This window comes from Heterocephalus glaber, unplaced genomic scaffold (assembly GCF_053883595.1).
Source record: "Heterocephalus glaber isolate CG9 unplaced genomic scaffold, H.glaber_assembly_v1.0 deba00000937, whole genome shotgun sequence".
NCBI lineage: Eukaryota > Metazoa > Chordata > Mammalia > Rodentia > Bathyergidae > Heterocephalus > Heterocephalus glaber.
This window is the reverse complement of record NW_028258173.1, coordinates 11,033,069-11,048,436: the sequence shown is the minus strand read 5'-3', so window position 1 is coordinate 11,048,436 and position 15,368 is coordinate 11,033,069. Positions and strand designations below refer to the sequence as shown.

The 15,368-nt window shown below is 35.0% G+C and overlaps 1 long non-coding RNA gene across 1 annotated transcript in view; it reads left to right on the top strand.

The window, feature by feature from the left end:
* The window catches only part of LOC147828773 (uncharacterized), a 188,137-nt gene extending 173,104 nt beyond the window's left edge, over window positions 1–15,033 (top strand). The window contains exons 2-3 of the long non-coding RNA XR_015450158.1: window positions 12,228–12,376; window positions 14,903–15,033. This is a non-coding gene — a long non-coding RNA (uncharacterized LOC147828773). The remainder of the gene's footprint in view (window positions 1–12,227; window positions 12,377–14,902) is intronic.
* Window positions 15,034–15,368: the final 335 nt, after the last annotated feature.

Genomic DNA, 15,368 nt, shown 5'->3' with positions numbered 1-15,368 from the left:
TGGTGTGTTATTATAGTTTTCCCAGTGAATGGAAATTGTCAGTAGTCATTGCCAAGAATAACGCCTTACACCTTTGAGCTTGCCACACAGACCATGTAATACATATTACTATCCAAATGTTGCTGGAAAATCTGAAGACATTTTAGATGCTTTTTCAAGAGTGAGCCAAGTGTTCTTATCAGAGTAAAGAGTTCTATGTGCATCCTCCCAAAACATAAAGGGACACTGTGGCCTGGGCTCTGGACTTCCCATGCTTGGCACGTCGGGGACTGTGGCTCCATAATTGGAACAGAAAGGGGAGAAAGGAGAAATCGTTCCCTGTAGGGGACATGGACTTGGCACTGGCTGGGCCGTTTCTCAATATTTCAGCAACTGAATTTCTCATTTCTCTGTGTCGACAGTTCTGAGTAACATAGTAGGACCCAGGAGAGTATTTAAAATCTAACTTTTTAAATAGGTAGCTTTTCCAGGCAAGAAGAGCATTTTTTCATTTTAATTCCTGTCATTACCCAAAGGAAAAAAATATGTCTATGTATATATGTATGTGTATATATAGAAAATGCATTTACTTTTGTGCATTTAAGTTCAAATTTTTGAGGTCATTCTTTTTTTCCAAATAATTGCTGTGCACTGTTCCTTGTTTAGATCTAGGTTTCAATAGCTTACCCTTAATAGACAGAATAGATTTTACAAAATGCTATGATTTGAATTTTACAAAAATGAGGTTAACTCTTTCTGTTTGAAGTGATATCCTACAGAAAAAAAAGGTCATTCGAATGTTTCTAAATTGCAGAATAAAAATATGGAAAGTTTCTGTAAAAAGCATATTCTAAAATTTAGAGGAAAAACCAAATAGAATATTGTGAAGTTAACCAGAAAAATAAGATGTAGCCATCATTTCTTGTGTCAGTGTGACCCACAGCCACGGGTCTATAGCAGGAGTCACCTGGGAGAGTCTGATGTCATATGCTCAGCAGTTTTCTAAGAGAATAATCAATGGTCCTCATAAGTCTTTATGTTATTTACAGGAACGAAGTAGTGTTCATTTTTATGCCCAATCTCTCTATGAATATCAAACTGTTTTAGAGAGGACTATGTCTTGGAGTGAGAGGACCTAATAGAAATAGCACCAACTTGGCTGAAGAGTGCTCTTCGTTGTTTTTCTTTTTTTATTTGTCCTCATCTAGTTATGTGATGAGATGCATATAATCAGCAATGAATAGTTTACAAATAAACTTTCTGTGAAAATAATACACTCTGGTACAATTATACATGTTGGTTGTATTAGCAGAACTCCAGGAAAAATGAGAATGGGCCCCAATATCATAGAAAATTCATAATGCTAGGACCGAGATTATTTTTAAAATCACATCAAAGCTGGAAGCAATATCTCCAACCCAACAATGAAAATTTGAATTCATTTGAGCAAAAATAACCTGCTTCTTTTCTGGAAAACAATCACCAGAGAAGGGTTTATATTATGCAGGTTCAAACCTAATACCTGATCTGGATAAGGAGAGGCACTATTGCTAGAATGTGTACCTTTCAAAAAAGATACATTGAAACCCTAAACTCCAAGGGGTGACATTGGAGGTGGGGCCTTTGGGGAGTGGTTAGATGGTGAAGATGTGCTCTTGTGAACGGCCCTTACAAAAGAAGCTCAAGGGGCCTCTTATGCCCTTCCATTACATGAGGCTACAGAAGACAGCCCTTCCCAGACACAGAAACTACCAGCACCTGGCTCTTGGATTTCCCAGCCTCCAGAATTGTGAGAAATATGGTTCTGTCATATGGAAGCCACTCAGATGAGGATGGCATCTTGTTATTGCTGTTTAAACTGACTGAAATGGGACAAGTGAGGTACACTTTCAACTACTGTACTTTAAGTTGGTGGTCATGATCAGGACTAAGTCTGGACAAGCTTCTTCACTCTTGTTTGATTCAGATTCCCTTCGCTAGCACATCACTGCCTTTTTTATGGAAGACCTCTGGTGGCATGCTATTTTTACTTCAAACATTTCATCATTTGATATTTTGGTCGAAGATGCTGAGGCACAATGAAATCACACAGTCATGCTGCTCCCCTCATACTTAGAAAAAGATAGGTCTCGGCTTGCGACCGTTGCTTGCTATTGGTATAATATATTCATGTATTTATATTTGCAGAGGCTGGATTTTTGAAAAAGCCCAACTACTTAGTGACCTAGGGGAGGTACAAGGCAGGGCCACCTTTTGGGATCAGAGATGGGCTTCACAGGAGGGACATGGATATTGGCAGTTTTGAGCTCCCCACCAGATCTTTCCTTAGGCGACGGTGGCTCTGCCCTTGACTTCCTAACCCTAAAAGTTGCTGCATCTAACTGTAGTCCTTAGCCAATTCATGTTTTTAAATTTGTTTCTTCCATATTTGATAAGGCAGGAAATATTAAAAGATGCTTCCCATGATGTGGTGGTATAGAGCACTGGTCCTGCTCGTCTTCCCAGGGGCCCATGTGGGTACAGAGAGACCAGGAACAACTTCAGGAAAGACATAAATAAATCTTCTAAGGGGACATTGCCAGTGAAGCATGGCAGATGGCTCATATACCTTTATTTTATATCCCTCTTCAAGCCCCAGCAAAACAACGGCAGGGCATAAAGTAAAGGAAAGAACCCACAGAGACAAGAAAACTGGAGAGGACTCAACTGCATTTCAGAAATTTCAGCAGATTACAAGAAAACCACAGATGCAAAAGATGAACTGACTCAGCAGATAGTAAGAATTTACAGTCTATGAGGCTGATGAGAATTTGATGATGAAGCATGCCCAAGAGCTCTAAAAACTTTCTGACACAGAAGGTTCCTCAGAGACAATAGACACTGCTTAGGGGTAGGGTAGGGTAGAGTACTGAATAAATACAAAGTGCTTGAATTTGGTACAAAATATCCGGACTCCCATAATGTGCAGAATCAGTTTACTGTCTTTCATCTTACACTTAATCTTGACCAACAATTCTTACCTGAAGAAACTAAATGCAAGGTGCCTTAGAAGCAGAAGTGGAGCTCAAATCCGCAGCCATGGTGCATAGGTTGAAAAGACCTTACATACAACCCCCTGTGCCCCATAATTCCTATCTCCCAGTATCAGCACCATTGCAATGTGGTTGGAAATGTGAATGATTTATAGCCATTTGACTGTCATCAAGTTGACCTTGTTTCTCTTTTGATCATGAAATCATTCATGATTTTTAAAGTCAAATGAAATTTTGAGACAGAGAAAGATGGCAAGTAGAAAACTGGGGTATTGTTTAAGACTAATATTGAGTAACAGATATGATTCGAGGCAGCTTGGATGGAAATAATTCAAATATGTTTACAATGAAGTGCTGCCTCTCTCCTGTAGTCCGTTTATTTTTTTTTTTAGGTCACACTCCCCAAGAAATAGACTCTGAGACAGAGTCTAGAAGATGTAGTGAAGAGTCCTCTTGAGACAATGACTTATATAAAGCAAGTGCAGCAGGACTAGATGGAGGAAAACCTGACGAGAGATGTAGGTTCAACAGGGCTTCCACCAGTCCTCATAAACTCTACAGTTGGAACGGAACTTCAGACATGGAAAAGAGAGAATCCTTGCACATAAGTTAGTGTAGTCATTATGAGAAGCAGTAGGAAGGGTGAGGCCAGCACTGAAAGACAGATCCCACATGATCTCACTCCTACATGAAATCTAAGTGTTGATCTTATAAAAGTAGAGAATAGAAGTCTAGTTACCAGAGGTTGGGACACTTATAGTTGTTGATCAAAGGATACAAAATTTCAGTGAGGAGAATGAAGTTCAAGAGATCTATTGCGCATAGTGGCTAAAGTTAATGCCAATTTATGACATACTTGAAAAATGCTGAGAGTGCATATTGTGTTCTCACCAAAAAATGAGAACTATGTAAGATAACTTGTATGTTAATTAGCTAGAATTAGTCATTCTATGATGCACATGCACTTCAAAACATCATGTTGTAAATAGTAACATACTTTTTATTTTTGTAGTACTGGTGATTGTATAGAGGCTTGTGCATGCAATGCAAGTGCTCTACCACTGAGCTACATCCTCACCCCTGTTTAAATTTTATTTTGAGACAGGACCTTGCTAAGTTACTCAAGCTGGCATTGACCTGGTGATCTTCCTGCCTCAGCCTCCTCAGTAAGTGTGATTAGAGGCATGCATCATCAGGCCTGGAGATTATAATTTTATCTGTCAACAAAAGGAAAGATTGAAGGAAGAATTGTGAGGGGGGAGGAAGATGAGAAGCAGAGGGAGGCAGAAAGGAAAGCCTCATGTCAAAGCAAAGGGGCCAGATCTGCTGCATATTTACACCCCTGGATATGGACTTCCCCAGGGAAGGGGGGTAACTCTAGGTAAGACAGCACACTCCAGCCAAGGGCAGGTCTGGGTGGGATTCAGCATAGTCTGTAGCCAACTCTTTTGGTTCCTAAAGAAGACATTGGATCCTGAAGTGGAGATTCTAGTCAGAGTGCTAGAAACAGACTCATTACATAATAATCTCCTTAACCTAACTCCAGCCCTTTTCATTATTTTTATTTTTTATTTTTTCTTGAATTTTTTTATTAGTACATTTTAGGTATACAATTCATTTACGTTTATCATTAGGTGCTTGTACCTGTACATGATGTATCTTGGTTCTTATTTTTTCCCCATTACCTGTGCGCCCTTCACCCTCTCTACCCTTCCCTACTTACATAGACTTCGTTTCCATTTTTTTCTTTTCTCATAATTTTTCCTTTCCATTCTTTCCTTTCCCCATCTCCTCCCACCTCCACTACCCCTTTGGACCTTTTCCTATTTCAAAGTATCAATTATTAGTTATTAATCTTTTTAATCCTTCTTTACACTTTCAGTTTCTCACACTAGAGAAACTATTCGGTATTTACACATGTCTGTCCTATTTATTTCACTTAAGAGTATGGCCTCAATATGCATCCATTTAGCTATAAATGACTCTAGTTTCTCATTCTTTATGGCTGAGTAGTACTCCATTTTATTAAAAAACCACATCTTCTTTATCCAGTTTCCAGTTGATAGGCACTTGGGCTGTTTCTAAGTTTTAGCTATTACAAACTGTTCTGCTATAAACATGGGTGCACATATATCTCTGTGGTATGATTCTTTTAATTCTTTTGGGAAAATACCCAGCAGGGAAGTAGCTCGGTCAAATGGGACCTCTAGCCCTGGTTCTTTGAGGTATCCCCACACTGATTTCCACAGTGGTTGCACCAGTCTGCACTCCCACCAACAATGGAGAAGGGTTCCTTTCTCTCCACACTTCTGCCAGCATTTGTTATTGGTTGATTTCTTACAGCAGCCATTCTTTCTGGGGTGAGGTGGAATCTCAGTGTTGTTTTCATCTGCATCTCTTGAATGATCAGTGATGTTGTACATTTTTTTCATATGTTTATTTGCTGCTTTTACTTGTCTGAGAAATGTCTGTTCATTTCAGAAGCCCATTTTTGAAATGGGTCTTTGAATTTGGGGGGTCTGATTTTTTTCACTTCTTTATATATTCTAAATAGTAACCCTTTGTCTGAGGTACAGCTGCTAAATTTTTTTTCCCACATTGTAGGTTGTCTGTTAGCTCTGTTGGTAGTTTCTCTTGCAGTGCAGAAGCTTTTTAATAAGATGAAATCCCAGTTGTTGATTCTTTCTGCTAGTTCCTGTGCTGTTGAGGTTTTGTTCATAAAGTCTTTTCCTATGCCAATATCTTTAAGAGTTCTACCTAACTTGTCTTCCACCAAGTTTAGTATTTTGTCTCAATATTTAGATCTTTAATGCACTTCAATCTCAGTTTAGTGCATGGTGATAGATATGGGTCTAGTTTTAATCTCTGGCAGGTTGAAATCCAGTTTTTCCAACACTATTTATTAAATAGGTTATCTTTCCTCCAATGAGGACGGTTGGCTCCTTTGTCAAAGATAAAGTGGTTGAGTATGTCTGAAGTTGTTTCTGTGTCTTCTAATCTATTCCACTGATCCTCGGGTCTGTTTCTTTGCCAGTACCATGCTGTTTTTATCACAGTAGCTTAAGTGAATAGATAGTAATTGACTCTTATTTACATTTTTCTTGGAAAGAAACAATTTCTGTATATTTAATTATTTTTAAGCATATTTTCTTATAGGGTATCATTCTTTATCATAAGATGTTTAAAATAGATGAAAACAAATAGTAAATACAGTGCATAAATAGTTACCGTGTGGGAGAAAACCTTTTGCTTTTGGCATAAGAATGCAATCTGTTAGTACATGATTTTTATTACAGTCAGCCATGAATGGAAAAAGTAAGATAAAGCCCTTTGATGTTTCCTGATAAGGCCTTTTCAAGTCAATTATATTCTAGCTAAGTTGCAAGGTCACATCAGTGGAATCATAAAAAGTGGATTATATTTTATAAGAATTAACAATAATCTTTTAAAACTAAATTATCTAGAGGATGGACATAGCTTGTAAACTAGCTGTGAAAGAAGCGTGAAGAGGCTGGGAAAGAATATCCAATATGCATTATGAGCTATATTCTTAATATTTTCAAGGTGAACATCATATAATTGTTTCTAGATTTTATCTGTATTGAACAAGAAACAGCTTAGTAAATACCTCTTCAAAGTGATGTACTGTAACCTATTTTCTTAAGGAGGTGCTGTGTTCAGTAATTTTGGCTTCTGCCTTATCTTTCAGCAAAGCTAAGTTAATGGATATAATGTTTACAGTTTTCTGTTGTATAACAGCATATAATTCTCACACTGAGAAAAATAGAAATATTTGCTTTGATGTAGTTAAATAATTGTAGGTTTAAATAACATCCCCAATTTTTTCTTCTTTTTTGAACTGCTGTTTTCAATTTTAGCCTCTTTTCTAAATTAAATATTTAAAACATAAGAAAAATCCCTGACACATATCAACTTTAAATGGTTATTGGTGATGCTCTTTCAAAGATATTTCATTAATATCACTATTGACATCGCAAATCACCATAAATAGTCTGAAATCAGATTCAGCTGAAATAACATTTTCCCCTAGGTAAATTACTGGACATGGTATTCCAATATATTCTTTATGAACAGATACTGACACTTAATTTTTATTTCTACTTTTCGGGGACAAGAATTCTATATTCTGAGCAAATAATCTTGACTAAATTGATGGAAACATTGTTAATTGTGGGTGGAAAACTACCAGCAAATATTAGTTCCATCATAAAACATTACATGTGTCTGTTTCCAAGAATCCACAATGTTTATCTTTCTGATGATAGGGAACTAGGTGCTTAGGATATTGAGACAGCATAATTTCCTAGGCGTTGCTCTTGGGAGGGAAATATATTTCCATTAGACTCAGAGTTGGTGGAACAAAAACAAAGAATAAAATTTCCTAGTCTATTCTCCTCACTTCTATAATTTGAAAACCATAATTCTCTATACTCCATATTGTTTTTATATTCAAAATATTTTATTTGTATTGTACATATATTTTTATTAATTGTTATATTTATTTATTGCTTTACTTTCTCAACAGATTGTAAACTCTAGAAGAGATCTTGTGAATCTGTTCACTGTTTAATCTCAGTACCCAGAAAAATGCATAGTCTGTTAGAGGTGCCTAATCAATACTGATTAAGTAATGATTGAATCAATTACAGAAGAAAACCATTCAGCCATCATTTAAATGCACATAAATATTTAACCACTACAAAATTTCTTAAATATTATGGAAAATAGGTATCTAGCTCTTAAGACTGTATGTGCATGTTGATGAAAAGTATGTCCTTTTAAACCCTGTAGTTTACCTTGGTGTTCCAGAGCTTGGATCTGAAATCAGGATGCCTTGAGAATATCTGAACTCACTGTTAGCTACCTGTGTACCACTGAGCAAAGCAACTTACATAGTGGGTTTGGTCTGTGCCCTCAAAGATCCCCTTTTCTCATCTAATGTTCTTTTCCCTCAACTATTATGAAGATTGGCTGCTAATCTCACACAGCTGCCCTCTTTCTAAGAAATTGCCTTCAAATGAGTGACAGCCACCTCACTTGATGACTGGGTCTGATAAGGACAAAAAAGACCAGTCTATTTCCTTCGAAGAAACTCTATCTCTGTGGTTTAAGTGAGGCTGCAGAACTCCTCTTGGACCAAGTTGAATTTGTCTCCCAATAATGCTATACCCTGGTGTAGCTGCTCCTTTTCCTGCCCTGTAGTCCTCACTCCCTTTCTGAGAACACTGCCCCATAACTGAAAATAAGACACCAGAATCCTTCCAGGCTCTGCTCCTGTTGAATAAAACCTAAGACTTATCATGTCTCTATGCCTTCATAGTCTCAACTCTAAATGTGTGGGAAAATTGGTTCATTTTTACTGTAAATATATAATAATGGTTAAATAATTGTGATAGAAATCATCATCATTTCTTATTAACTATTTCCATTTAGTTTTTCCTTAAGCCATAAAAATATATTTTTTTTCTGTACTGGCAGTTGAACCCAGAGCCTTTGCATTGACCTACATCCCAGGTCTTTTTTATATATAATTTTTATTTTTCAATTTTGAGACAGGGTCTTCTTGATTGTAAAGTTGTCCAGGCTGGCCTCAGACTTGTGGTCCATTGCCTTAGTTTGTCAGAGTGCTAAGATTACAAGTGTGTGCCATCATACCTGATAATTTCTTAATTCTCTTCATAGACTCTAATTTCCATCTTATATTTTTGAAAGAAATTAGTCTTACTTGGAGAGTGAAGATGCATTCAATATTCAAAAAATATGCTTACTTTCCAATTGACTCAGACATATAGTAGCATAGGGCATTGACATATTTTACACCATTATTTTTTGAGTTCCAACATAGATGCACAGTGCATCATTTTCTGTGTTCTCCAAGAAATGATTTTTCAACTGGTCAACATTTGGAGTACGAACTAAGATTTTCAAAAGTATATTACTCTGTGCATTTGGAAAAGAGCTATAGTGAGCTATAGCCAGCAAAGTAATTATACTTGTTTTCACTATTAGAGAACTCTGTGTGGTGAAAATGTCCTTAGTGGACAAGAATTACATATTATAGTTTGCTAAAGTTGTTCTTTGGGTCCAGCTCAACGTATGTTCATTAAATCAAAGAACATAAATGGACTTTATTGGAAAAAGAGATTTACTAGAAGGGATCTGAGACTATGAGAGACTCATCAGAGTTGAATACGTTTGTTTTGGCTTTTGGTTCAGGTTTAATCTGGTCAACTTTTTGTTTAGAGACCTCTTCTCAATAAAAGAAAACCTGGATATGCTTTTAGAATTTTTCTTATGATTATTTTACTTTTCAAAGTTCAGCACAATAACATATTCATGGAATAGATATTTTAGCAGCAATATTAGAGAAAATAAAATATTTGTAACAATAGAAATAAATTGCACAGATTTCCTCATAAAGAAAGAATAATAAACTACTTCCTAAATTGTATCCAGTAGATAAGTTACTACTTCCTAAATTGTTGAGAGGGTAAATTTGTTAGAACAACAAAGAGGAATCATTTTCCTTCCTTTTTTTTGGAAAAGAATGCTATATGAGATCATATGTAATTTTTATTGTACCTAACTATTCAAAAGTAATAATAAAATCAGTTGTATTCGGTTTAATTTAAAATTATGTAGTTCTTGCTAAGAGTAATGTCTAGGGCGAGATGGATGACTCGAATTTAAGCATTTGCTATTTATTTAGAAATGTCCCTTTTCTTAGGCCTATGCATAAACTTCTCTTTCCACACTTCTAAATCAAAATCCTTTCAGAAGATACAGCACATAAGATGGTTTATGTTGAGAATTTAGCTACTGTGTTTTAAAAAATCATTTGGCTTAATTATATTTATTGACAAAGCAGATACACTTGATCATATGATAATCATCACATTTACTGTTTGTTTGCTGTGTCTATTATTCCTCTATCTATTATATTCTACAATTATTTTGATTTTTCTGTTGTATTTTTTCTGATAACTTGAAGCATTTTTGATAGAGGGACATTTAATAAATTGCACATGATACATTTTCTATTTTATTTCTTTACATAACATCTGCTGATTCCTTTTATGAGAAATAAAAGAAGTAATATAATTCCATATAAACTCAAATTCATCACCCATCTTTTTAGTCATCTTATTACACTTCTCTGTACCTTTCAAAGTACACTTTAAGCTTCATTTACCACTTCAAAGTGATATCAGACTCATCTAATATATAAAACAAAATGCTCTAGGTGCTCACAACCCCAATTTCTTCCTCTAGCTTCTCTTATCTTGGTTTTCATTTTGTTATATTTGTTATGGGCCAGGGATTTAGCTCAGTGGTTTCGCTGCCTGCTGCGCATGCTCAAGGACCCGAGTTCGATCCCCGGTACCAAAAAATCAAACAAAACCTACTATATTTATTACATAGTTATACACGTGCTGTCTATAAGCAGAATTGTCTACTTTTTGCTTTAGTCCTAGAACTACAAATAAATTGAGTTAAGTGCTCATACACATTATTTTTTTCTTAAAAGTTATATTATTCATCTTTCCATTGAATTCTGTTTATTTGCCTTCCCTTGTTCATAACTCTAGAAGCTTCTCCTGAACTTTGCTAATCATCTTGTATCCTCCTTTGAAATCTTCCTAAAGACTAATCTGACACAGGAAAGGTATGTGTCAGGTAAAATGGAAAAGATAGAACATGACATTTTGAAAACTGACCCTACTGCTCCCACAATTTTCTTATTAACATATTGTTAGTGAGGTTTTTTAAAACTTTATTATTTGAGCCAATTTGAGGTAAGATATTTTTACTTGCTCTAATGTAATCATAATTTTTAGAGTAAGTTGTCAAGTTTGAACAACTAACCAAAAAAAAAAAAAAAAAAAAGCTGGATTTCTAATCTAAGTCTTTTGTTTCTGAAAGCTCACTTTTTCACGGGCCGGGGCTTTAGCTCAGTGGTTCCGCAGCCTGCCTCGCAAGCGGAAGAACCCGAGTTCGATCGCCGATACCAAAAACCGCCCCCAAAAAACAAAAGCTTCCATTTTCACATTATTTAATAATATTATTTACTTAAATCATTTGTCATTATTTTAACAGAGGTGGTTAGTATGGCTGACAAAAGTTCATCTTTCACCATTAAAACCCTATCTCTTTAACATTCGCTGCCATGGACTTTAAATTGGTTGTTGCCATTTTATCGCTTTCTTATTATTTTATTCCTATGTGTTTCTCCCCATTTCTTCTAAATGCAAGAGTATTTTATTTTATTTTTCAAGCAGAAAGATTTGTCCTTCTATTTTAGCTGTAAAATAAACTCATTTTTAGCTGTAAAATAAAGCAATTGAAAAGAGCAACTCAGATTTTTAAATTGTTGATTTGCAGTGCCAATTTTTGAAAATGATATTCTGGAGAAAAACGCAATAGAGTTTATTCAGTTTAGTTTTTATTATGTTGAAGTATGCTGGTTCTTGGTGCGTGCTGGATATAGACAACAGTCACACTCATCATAGGGAATTTGTACCTGTCGGTGATATAGCTTAATTCTTTTTGTCCCATTCCCCTACCTTCGCTTTAACTCCTCTTCGCTTTCTTATTTACAAAAGCTTTATTTCCATTTCTTCCCTTTCCTTCTTTCCCCCTCCTCCCTCCCTAGTTCTCCTTCCCATTGGAGCATTTTCTTTCTATTTGATAATATATAGTGTATATTTTGGTCTTTATTTACTTTTGGTTTCTCAAACCAGAGAAACAATGTGATATCTACATATGTGTGTTTCACTTATTTCATTTAAGAGTATGGTCTCAAGGTGCATCCATTTACCTAAAAATGTCTCATTATGGCTGACTAGTATAAAAATTGTATAAAAAAACCCACATCTTTTTTATTCATTCATTGATTGATGAGCATTTGGGCTGTTTCCAAGACTTAACTATTACAAACTGTTCTGTTTTAAAGATGGGTGTGTATGTATTGCTGTGGTATATTGTTTTTAATTCTTTCAGGACGATACCAATAAGGGAAATAACTCAGTCAAAGGGAACCTCTAGTTTTAGTTTTTTGAGGAGTCTCCACACTGATTTCCACAATGGTTGCAACAGTCTATACTCCCACCAACAGTGAAAAAGAGTTCCTTTTTCCCCACATCCCCTCCAGTATTTGTTATTCATTGATTTCTTGATAATTGCCATTCTTTCTAGAATGAGATGGAATTGCAGTGCTGTATTAATTTGCGTCTCTCAAATGGACTGCTGATGTTGGAAAATTTTGAATGTATTTACTTGCCATTTCTACTTCTTCATCTGAGAAGTGTCTATTCATTTTTCCATTGGGTCTTCAAATTTGAGAGGTATGATTTTTTGAGTTCTTTATATATTCTAGATATTATTCCAGCCTTGCTTCTACTATATTTTTCTTCATTTATCTTTCTGTTTTGTCTCCTATTCCTCTTAAATCCCGCTTCCCTGACATAGAGTAAAATCACTCATAGCATACAAGTTCCTGATTTGTGTTGGATTTTGTTATCTTGCTCCTATGGTTAAAGGCATCAAAATAATACTCTTGTCAGTTTCTAGGCTGTGCTTGAAGCTATTGGTATTCCTAACTGTACTATTTTAGCCAATATATCATAGCTGATGTAATCAGTTGTTCTCACTTATATGACAACACTGTGAATGTCTGGGGGCATAACCATCACTATAGTCCAGTACCAAAGGACAGGGTGCTGAGTCAATATAGCAACTTCTCATCCCCAATAAGTTGAGAAGGTAGGATCTTGGGACAGACATAAAGACCAAGAACCAGCTACATATAAAAGACATCTCTGAAGAATAGGTATTTCCTAGGGAAGGCTTACTACTAGTGATAAATCTATGGACCATAAAAATAAATAAGCATCAATACATAAAACAAATTAAAATAAAATAAATAGAAAATGACAAGCTGCAGAAGCAAAATGCAACCCCAGACCTCCAGCCAACCTAGGACAAATCCAGCAAACAATGAGATAGAAGAAATCAGAAGCCACCTACCTGAATTTTCTGATATGGTAGCAGTGGAAATAAAAGAAATCTAGATGAATGAGCTATAAAGAAAATCAGATTAAAATTAAATCTCAAGTAAAAGAAAAGGAATGATCATCAAAATGAGGGACTTGTTCAGTGAATCTTGAGTAGACCCAGATAAAAAAAAGTAAAGGACCTTGGGAAAATGATGGAAATCATGAATTCCCAACATAGGAAAGAAAAGGAATCTATGAAACAGATTCAAACAGATATCCAGGAGATTAAAAATTGAAAATTATTATATATTTTATACATAATTTTTATTAAAATTATATTAAATTAAATTATATTAAATATATATATTTGTATATTAAAAATATACACAGCCGACTGAACCAAGATGAGTTCAGAATATCAGGTCTAGAAGACAGGATTGTGGTTAGCAATCATGAAAAGAAAGATTTCTTAAAAATAGCAAGGGACCATGAGAAATCAATCCAACATCTACAAGATGATGCAAAGAACAACATAAGTTTGATTGGAGTCAATGAGAAAGCAAGAGACAGTGCAAATAGCATAAAAACCTGTTCACAGAAGTAATTAAAGAAAACTTTCCCAGCATGGAAAAAGAATTCGCCATACAGAAAAATGAGGCATATAGAACACCAATTAGCTGTGACCAAAATAAATCTACACCAAGGCATGTAATCATCAAGATTCCAGAAATTCAGCATGAGAATAGAATATTGAAAGTCAGTAGAGAAAAGAAACAAATCAGAATCACAGTAGACTTCTTAAAACAAAGCCTTAAGTCAAAGAGATCTTGGAGTGAAGTATTTCAAGTCCTGAAAGAAAACCTCCAACACAGATGGATGTACCCTGAAAAAGTATCTTTCAGAATCAATGGAGAAATAAGATACTTCCCCAACAACAGATGAAGAAATTCATGGCTACCAAACCAGCTCTACAAAAGACTCTGAAGTATATTTTAGAAAGAGATGATGAAGACCACAATTCCAAGATCACCAATAGAAAGAAGGGTAGCAATTAAACAGTGGGAAAGGACAGGGAACCAACATCAGGATAATAATATGACAAGGACAAGCCAATACATATCAGTTATAACTACCAATGTATATTGTCTCAATTCACCAATCAGAAGAAATAGACTGGCAGAATGGATCAAGAAACAAGATCCAACAATATGCTGCATATAAGAAAAGCATTTCACTCAAAAAGAAATTCATAGACTGAAAGTCATTTTAGTTTTTAATATCTCTGTCCATATGATTAAAAATAATGTATTAAGTTGAGAGTTATTTCAGATACTTGTAAGATTTTTCTAGACATGCTAATTTTAATCAGAGGCACAATGGATGGGAAATCTTTGCATTATTATGTTAGTAAAAAGATTCATTGTATCTACATCCTTGTAATCCTCTGTAAAGATATGAAAGATTTTTTTGCAAAGTATCTTTTACTTCTTAAGGTATTCTAGAAAACAATTGTGAATTGATTTTTTCCCCCTTACAGTAACATGAAGGAAAAAATACTTAGCCAACAAACTTTTATCAAGTACATAAAATGTAATTTACTTATTGGTAAATTATTCATTAGTGGTAATTTAGAATGCATAAATTTAACATTCATATCTTTTTAAACATAGAATCTTAGGTTCTTAGTTATTTTAGACTTTAGGTTTCTTAGTTATTTTAAGTAGGTAATTTTTCACAAATACTGAAAAGAAATAACTGAAAAGTTTCTTTATGAATTAGGAAAATAACCTACACAGTGCAGCAAAGTATGTTCTAACCAATGAATGTGAGTAAATGCGTACATTCAAAATTTAAAACAATTTTTCTTTCTTCTAGCATCTTTGTCTCAGCTTAATAAGGTCAGAAAGACAAAGCTCTTCTTCCCTCTGGAGCAAGGAAATTTTCTCGACTTTTTCAGAACCTGGTTGAATATGTGGGACAATACCACCTGTTTGTTTCAAAGAGGTATGAAATAAAGATTTGTACTATTATTTTGAAGATATGACTATATAAACTTATCTCTTAAAAAAAGCCAGCAAGTGGAAATTCCATACCAATAATAAAACAGTCTTCTTTCTTCTTTTGTTAAAATATGACAAGCTTCTTCTTGGCACTTAGTAATTTCACTGTTCTACTAATTGATTTGTTGTTGTTGTTGTTTTGTTTTGTTTTGTTTTATTGTACCTGGGATCTAACTCAGGTCCTTGCACTTGTGCAGCAGGCAGAGAAACCACTGAGCTAAATCCCCAGCCCACTGTTCTACTAATTGTAATGTCCAAGACATTCAGTAATCCAATTCTAT